The 7657-nt window shown below is 39.0% G+C and overlaps 1 pseudogene; it reads right to left on the reverse strand.

The window, feature by feature from the left end:
* Positions 1–265: 265 nt before the first annotated feature.
* Positions 266–7265, reverse strand: LOC140313509 (very long chain fatty acid elongase 5-like; annotated as a pseudogene).
* Positions 7266–7657: the final 392 nt, after the last annotated feature.

Here is a 7657-nt window from a genome sequence, read left to right on the forward strand (position 1 = left end):
GTACATCTTTTCCCTTCTTCTTTTATTTAGCTGTCAGGCTTCTCACAGGTCAGTGGAGTTTTATTCGGATTAAAGGCTTTGAGGCATGTAAACACATCTCACCAAATCTCTATTAGTGTCCATGTAAACAGGTTTGGATCTCTAATCAGAGTGATTTCAGTGAGGCTGAAGACACGTTTGTCTATGTAAACGTAGTTAGGGCCAGTTTCTCAAAAGTCAACGTTCCCTCTGCTGTTTAGTTGCAGGGTGCTTCATTGATGGAGTTCTAATTGAACATGTCCATAATGTGGATGCAAGGAGAGTCATCCTGATGCTCCTTCCTCCGAGAGGCACTGTTCTTCCTGTAAGCCTGTGTGAGACAAAAAGATGCAGAGGGTATATAATGTTATAACTGAAAGCCGAATAAGGTTAATGTTCACATTTCTATCTATAATGTAACACAGCATCTTTGAGTCAATTCAGAGAATGTGTCTGCTACACACAGATGATCCACTAGAGAGCACTGAAGTTTGTCCTCACCTGAAAGAAAATCAGGTGAACTTTGACCCAGTTCCTTCTGTTTTAAACATAAATCAAACATATATTACACAGCCCTTTTAAAAAGGCATTATTGTCATGCACTAGTGACAAAAAAATGTATTTGTCATATTTCTTGAGATATTTCTTTTCTAATTATCAGCATCGATCAGAGCAAGGACACGATCGTTAAAATATTAACAAGAGGGTCGTCTCTGAATTATTAAAATATTATATGTATCCCAGGTGGTGACTCAAAAGCACCAAAACAAAACATAAAAATAATTAACACCTGGCCTCTACACATGCATACTCTTTCAAGCGTATTCATTGGAGCAGTATCTGATTACATGAACAAATGCCACATGGGCACATTTTGCAGAGGGGGAAAGTCTTAAAAAAACATTTGACTTATTAAGAAAAGGTTTAAGCTATAAAAACAACTCACCTGAATGTGGTAGTTAGAGAAAAAGATGATAAACATGAACATGTAACTTATTTGGGTGTAAAGCCATCCCATGGGGAAGCCACATGGCCATATGACTGCACACATCGTTTGGAAAATGACTAAAAAGAATTGGATCTGTGGAGGAAACAACACACATATGTGGACAGTGACTAACTGACGTACAAATAGCGTCATATGCACATGAAAAAGTACTTGACTTTTTTTTGTCTAATTGTTTTGATTAGGTTCTCTTTATCTACATGTAGAGCTTGTGTGAAAATCTGGTTAGGTTTTGGGTCATATTTCTGCAGATGGCTCATGAACATTCAAACTCCTTGCAACTATTTATCACACTGCAGTAGTGCTACCTGTACTCAAGTAAAGAATCTGATTCATCCATCAGTGGGAAGAAAGTAAACTTGAAGAAGTGAGCCTACCAGCTGTAACAGTGTGATGTACCTCTTCCACCAAAAGTACGGTCGAATGGCAAAAATGGCTGAGAGGCAGAGATAGGAATACATCACTGTTCACAGCTGGCATATAGAAAATGTATACACACACACCCACGGCACAATATGAATACTATTAGAAGTCCAGTTGGAGTTTACTATGTTTAGCAAAGCCACATAATGCTTTCTGTTTAATCCCTGCAGAAATGCAAAGTCATGCACCGCTCTCTGTGGGCCTAGTTTTCACCTGCACTGCAGAGCTCAACAGGGACACTAAAGAGAGTCATCGTGGTGACATGGATCAGATTAAACTGGCTCCCTGCCTTTATAGCTTATCTGCTGGGATTTGCAGATGTTCTCTGAAATAAATGGGAAAAAACTGAACCGACATTTTCATTAAAATGACATGACTTCTGGCTGCCTTACTGCCAAGAACAAACTAAAGTGGAAACGATGTTTGTTTGATTTTTTTTTTTTTGTAAAGCCATCATATCAAAGTTGCAATCGCAGGTAAAAGAAAAACGATGTAAAAGACAATCAGAAAGAGAAACAGTGTATTCCTGACCTTATTATCCACCTCCCGTGCACCGTGTGTTCTGGCAGAGGAAGTTGTAGACACCATGCCACACAGTGGTAACAAGCTGCAGACAAAGCAATTCAGATAGATGATGGATTGGTATCTTTGTGTGTGTGTGTGTGTGTGTTATTGTTAAATGCTTTGGTGTTGAACTGATGCTTGACCTATTTTGGATTTTCCATGAAAATCCCTTAATAGAGCCGATATATATTGTTTGTAGCTGTTGTCTGTTGTACTTTGTTGAAATGAAAGCTAACGAAGGATAACTGCTCCATAGCAAAAAAAATGGCTGAATTTAAAAAGACAATATTCTCATTGTCTTTGTTGATGAATGAATCAATTAGATGATAAACGTTCACAGGTAATCGACAAACATTGTTCGACAGCAGCCACTTTGACAAGGCTGCCTGTATTACAGTCACGGTTTAACAGCTGTGGTTGTCTTCACATCCCACATATTTTCCAGTTCCTCTTTCAGTCCTTTGTATTTTTCAATCTTCCTGTATGCTGTCTTCTTGGTGTTGCTGTCATTTGGAATTGCTACATCTATCACTTCTGCCTTCTTCTGTAGTTTGTCCAGCGCCACAATGTCCGCCTGAAAAGCCATCACCAGTTTATCAGTCTGGATCTGGAAGTCCCACAGGGTCTCAGCTGTAATTCTCCACCAACCTTGGAGGCATCTTCCACTTTGACTTTGGTACTTCCATCCCATTCCCACCACCTGTTTACAGTGTTCCATGTATGCTGTACTTGTCTGCATCTGACACCCTGCTACTATGTGCTGGACTGGCTCAGAGACCTGCTCCTGGGGTCCTATCTGGTGTGGCAGACTCCATCTCTGTAACTCTTGTTCTCCACACCTCTTCTTGTGCTGCCCTGATTAGTGACTTAGTACTGTATTTCAGACCAGCTTTTTCTAGCCACTGGTAGGACTCCTCATTATCAGCCTCTTCTTCATGCTCGTGCTCATGCTGGAGGGGTTTCTCCTCTTCCTTCTTCCCCCTCACTGGGTTCCTTCTGCCTGAGGCATTCATTCGGAAATTTGTCTCACTTATAAGTTGTTTTTATCTGGATAGTGGCTGCCAGGCTCCCTCCTTCCCCTCAGTCTCAGGATGCTGGACTTGGGGTAACCCCCATACACTGTGAGGAACTTTCTTGTCTTGATATCAGTTACTTGTATCTCATTCTTTGGCTTGGTTAGTATACAAGCAGAGTATCAGATAGCTGACAAGGCATATGTGTTGATGAATCAGACTTTATTCTTCTTTATTCGTTGTAGGTACTTGTTTGAGGCTGACTTCCTTGCAGTCATGGTTCCTATTTGTCTGTGCGACCCTTAGATATTTGTAACTGTCTCGAGCATCCGCTATGTTGCCTCCTGGTACTTCTGCAGTTTCACTTGTGATCGTTTTCCCTCTCTTTGATAACATTTTACTATGTTTATCATGTCCAAATAAAAAACTAATGTTCTTACTACCCTATTTGCTCGGTTAAACAGGTGTGACGACCCCCGCTCTCTCTTCTGGTCGTCCTTTGTTTTTTGTTAGAGGCTCATTTCAGGTAGCCGGGTGGAGCTGAGGACCTGATGACATACACCTGGGCAGTCTGGGCCCAGGTTATTTATCTGGCTCCTCATTTCTCTCTCTCTCTGACCATTTTTGGTTTGTTTGGGTTTGTGTTTCTTTGTTTTATCATAACCACACCTCACTTACGTACAACCTTGCATACATTACTGACTTTACAGATTACAGACTCTTTATTAGGGTGTTTTGGGCTGTACTTATGAATAAATTTAAAGTTACTTAAGAAGTGTGTGTTCTCCCTTTTTGTCATGCCTCATGAGCCTGGTCATGACAAAATGGAGGCTCGTCAACCTACTTTTTGGAAACCCTGTGAAGTGAATTTGGACTTACTATTTAATGAGTTTCAGTCAGTTTGTGAGTTTCAAGTTGCCACTCTGTTTTGGTTACTGTTGCTATTGTTGGGAGAATCACACATGTATGACTGGTTTGAGGTTTTGTGACTGGTTAAGGAAGCAAATGGTGGTCCTTTTGATTGTTTTCATTCACTAAGTTGATATATATATTTTCTTTTGTGTGAACTGGCAGGGGAGAACCATTGATTTAAGAGTTTTAACCCAGATAGGAAAAGGGGTGAATCCTGTTTAGAGGGTTCACGTTTCTCCATTCTTGGCCGGTGGTGAACGTGGGTAGAACAAAGCTCGGGAGCATCTCCGTGGCTGTGGGAAGTGGCCAGTTTCTGGTTGTTTTCTTCACTCCACTGGTTTAACGTGCATAAGTACCCCCCATATGTGACTGCCAGAAGACTAGGGCAGAGTTAGTAAGGTAAGTTTTCTGTTAAGTAAGGTTAGGGGGGAAACTCTCTTTATGATTTTTGGTTTCCCTAATTGTTGGTTTACATAAAGCAATTGCGGAAATATATTGTGTATCGTACTGTTTGCTTAATTCATACCTTAAACCAGGGTTTTGAAAATGGCTTCGGTGGATAAGATTTTTCACTCTCCTTCTGATCACTTTCTCAGTCAGTACACTAAAGATCAGCTTTTAAAAATAGCTGACCATTATTGGATTGAGATTGGTGATAAATGGTTGAAAGAACAATCTTCAATTACAATGAGCAACAGAATAAAGATTTCTACATGAATAAAATATCAATTCTTTAATTTTGTGCACACAGACACACCTCTCTGCTTTTTTTTATTTGATCAAACCTACTGACTGTAGTGAGCATAGAGCTAAACAAAATTTTCGTTTGATTATCTACTGTGATTTGCCAAGTTGACAGAGAGTAGAGGCCTGCTCTGTACTTTGATTCACAGTAGGTGATATCAACTGGGCACTGCTAAAAGTCCACCCCAAGGCCAAATTGTCAGAGTACAATGTTTAATGGATCAAACAGCCCAAAGTTCACTTTACGCAATGCAGCGGGAAAGACAGGATGATTGTTCTGCCAGCTGAGTGGGGAGAGAGCACAGACACTTTAGACTTAAATATGCACAGACACACCACGTCTGGTTCTGACATCTTTGTAATCCGAGTTTAAAAAAACAGCAGATGCTCACTATCTAAATCACTATTCAAATCAAATTTTGACACTTCAGTTTTAACTTAGCAAAAATCCATTCCATATATCACTGTCAGCTGTTCATAAAAAGAACATTTTTCAAGGAAGCAATAGTGAGCTGTGCTCATGTCTGTGAGGGTATATGAGGGATCTGATGACTGAAACAATTAATCTGTCAGGATCCAGCTGAGTCATGGAGCATATAAAGCTCAGCAAGAAAAGGAAATACATCATATGACAAAAGCATGATTATTATTATTTTTTTTTACAATTGATTTCAGTTATAAAACAGATTGAAACTGATTAAATAAGTCATGTTGATTTGAACATCATAAATTTAATCAATTTCAGACATAGCTGTTCCCTCTGTTTCCAGTCTTTGTGCTAGGCTAAGCTAACAGTTTACTGGCCTTAGCATCATATTTAACAGAATGGTTTGATTATCTGAGAAATGTGCTTATTTAGTTTTGAATAAGAGCAAAAGCAACTTTGCCACAAAATGGTATGGCACATACAATCCTATAAATCCTTAGAGGAGTGCAAAATATACACTTTGTTGCCAGCTAGTTCTCTGAGATACCCTCAGAATCATCTGTATATTGCCCTGGCCAATTTTTCTGTATCTTGTTTTTGCTTCTGTACTGCCTGAAACAATGGAAACCACATCACAGGTTGTAACTGTTTTCAGGGAATGAAATAACAATGTAATTTCTTTAACTTTTCCCACACTATCAAGCTTCATGATGTGGGAACACTCCCTTACAAGATCTTTCCCCGAATAAAATCTTAAGTGCTATCCCACTTTCATATTACCTGGGTGTGCGGTTTGATTTCCACGTCACATAGCTTTTCATATTTACACTTTTCTTCTAAATTAATTTTGTAATTTTTATTCTAAATGATTCTATAGTTTTATGATTTCATATTAGGTAAATCTTCTGTTTTTGTGCATCAGTTTATTCATTTTCTTAACAGTAACTACATAAAATGAACTATATTTTCATTGCAACTTGGCTTCCTGTGTCCATATTGAGAGATCACATCATGTGCTGCACAAATCTATGGGAACACATCCATGCCTTTCGTAAAAATATTAAGAATTTAAGCGGCAAAGAAAAAAAAGACAAACAAAAGTCATTAGATCCTGACTGATTCTGTCTCTGTATCAGGGATACCTACAGTTATAAATGATAATGTAGCACATTCATAAATGTGCGCAGCTGCTATCTGAAGCATTAGGTATGTACTGTAATATATGCAGAGGAAGGACACAAAAGCCTCTGTATCAAAAGCAACTTGCTCCTGTCTAAGTTTTGCCAATTAGTCGACATTAACGAGTCTCTTTAATCCAACCCTCTACAGACTCTGCTTTCTTTGCAGTAAAGTTTTATTTCTAAAGACAATTGTAGAGCAAAGAAAAGGCAAAACTCAAAATGTGTGTTTGTAGTGATTGTGTAGAGTTTTCTTTCTGCGCCTACATCAGCTTGAGACAAGACTACTGGAACTGAAATGTGGAAGAAATCTTTTTTTTTTACTTTGCCCAATATGTTCTGGATTTAACACATATTGTGGCCTCAAAGCTTTCGCTTATTCTGAGTGAAGTTTATCTGGGAACAGAGAGACTGAGGCCAACCCTTTAAGGACATTATCATTTTCAACCTTGTGAATACAAACATAGAGAATATCTAAATCTGGTCCATGTCAGTTATCTCTACATTCATACTGCATATTCTGTGCATGCAATATATCATAGCACTGATTGTTTTTGTGCATTTGAACACATCTCTCATTACTGAGCGTCTGTTTACCTCATTGAAGGATAAGAGCATCATGCCCAGATTGTAGAGCACCATGAGGGCTCTGCAGGAATATGGCTGCCTGTGTTTCATGTACTTGGGCCCAATCCACACGATCAGGAGGTACATCACTGTGAGTGCAAAGGTTGGTGGGTAGTTGTCGAGCAGCAGCATTCCCTGCACCCGCTTATCTGAAACGTGGAGATAAAGAGATGAATAGGACGACCTTCAAGGTGAATCAGACAAGAGAGGTTAGCAGGAGAAGAAAAAGAGAAAAAGTAGTGCAAGGGATGAATGACACAGGTTTTTTTTTTTGCAGTGGATTTTATCATCTTACCTCTGGGACCAATCCATGATTCAAAGTAAGTGTTAAGTTTATGATTGAGGGTTTCCATTTGTCACCTAAAACATAATACAGAAGGAAAGCCAACTCACAGCTCTTCTATTACAATCAACAGATAACTCAAGTTACGGGGCCCTTCATTGACACTTCTGTGATGGCAGAAATAATGCAAAAAAAGCACAGGGTGCAAATATATAACAGCTATACACACAAAACTAACTAAAAATAAATTGTATTCTTCTGGTGGTTAACTCCAATTTGATACGTGTGATACGTGATCCTACAGAAGGTGCAACTTGTCACACATATTATGATTACACATTCCATCTGTTCAGGTAAAAAATACGATTGTCAAATATGATCTTCTTATGAAGATGCTGAATCTTATGAGGTGCTTTCAGCTTACATGGCGCTGTGCAACGCAGACTTGACTTGATTTATTAC

This window comes from Leuresthes tenuis, unplaced genomic scaffold (genome assembly GCF_036924035.1).
Source record: "Leuresthes tenuis unplaced genomic scaffold, fLeuTen1.0.hap1 SCAF_8, whole genome shotgun sequence".
Lineage (NCBI taxonomy): Eukaryota > Metazoa > Chordata > Actinopteri > Atheriniformes > Atherinopsidae > Leuresthes > Leuresthes tenuis.